Source organism: Dendrobium catenatum, unplaced genomic scaffold, assembly GCF_001605985.2.
Source record: "Dendrobium catenatum unplaced genomic scaffold, ASM160598v2 original_scaffold_240541, whole genome shotgun sequence".
Classification (NCBI taxonomy): Eukaryota; Viridiplantae; Streptophyta; class Magnoliopsida; order Asparagales; family Orchidaceae; genus Dendrobium; species Dendrobium catenatum.
This window is the reverse complement of record NW_021558948.1, coordinates 1-747: the sequence shown is the minus strand read 5'-3', so window position 1 is coordinate 747 and position 747 is coordinate 1. Positions and strand designations below refer to the sequence as shown.

The following is a 747-nucleotide window of genomic DNA, read 5'->3' as shown; positions in this document are numbered from 1 at the left end:
GAAGCTTTGGTTTCATTACCTCCCTCATTTCTTGTTACCAGGTAAGCAGCTTAATGTTTCTTTCTTTAGTTCGTTCTTTTTACTTGTAAATGTAGTACGTCTTTTTCTTTCTTTTTTACATTCTTGTACACCTTTGGTTCAGCTTCTTCCTGCTCTTGCAAAGTCGAAGGCTACATGAGAAGGTGAGATAAAGCCCCCATTAATGTTTATTTTTTTAAGTTCTACCTCATTTTGCTTGGGACGGCTTGAAGCTTTTTAGAAAATTGCTTGGGGAGGCTTTCTTAATGCTTTATAAAGCAGCTTTTTAGTACAAAAAATTTTAGTTCAAAAATTTTTTTTTACTATGAAGTTGCTTTAGAAAGGAGTAAAAAAGCTGTCCCAAACGAGAGATATTATTCTGTGCGGATGCCGAACGAAGCTCTACATCCGGATACCAACCAAAATGAGCTACATAAGCGATACCGAGCCGCAGTACCAAGCAGTAACAAACCCCGGTACCGAGCTGCGGGCTTAGTTATCCTGACGGGATTCGGCTTCCGCGCAGAATAATTTTTCCCAAACGAAGCCTAAATCTGTCCATAATAACTTGATACCCGTAATCTGATAGGTGTTTCTGATTGAAGTAGTGATTCAGTGAAGGCAGTAGCTTTGGTGGTGCTGATTTTGCATTATGCGGTTGAATATGTATAATCAGAAACAACCTTTCCACATTTAGAGAAGGATTGTTATATCTAAATGCGAATCAAT

At 38.4% G+C, this 747-nt stretch overlaps 1 long non-coding RNA gene across 1 annotated transcript; it reads left to right on the top strand.

Annotated features, from left to right (window-relative positions):
* On the top strand, positions 1-741 carry LOC110105429. Its single transcript, XR_002304141.1, has 3 exons — positions 1-41; positions 143-182; positions 608-741. It is a non-coding gene; the product is annotated as an uncharacterized LOC110105429 (long non-coding RNA).
* Positions 742-747: the final 6 nt, after the last annotated feature.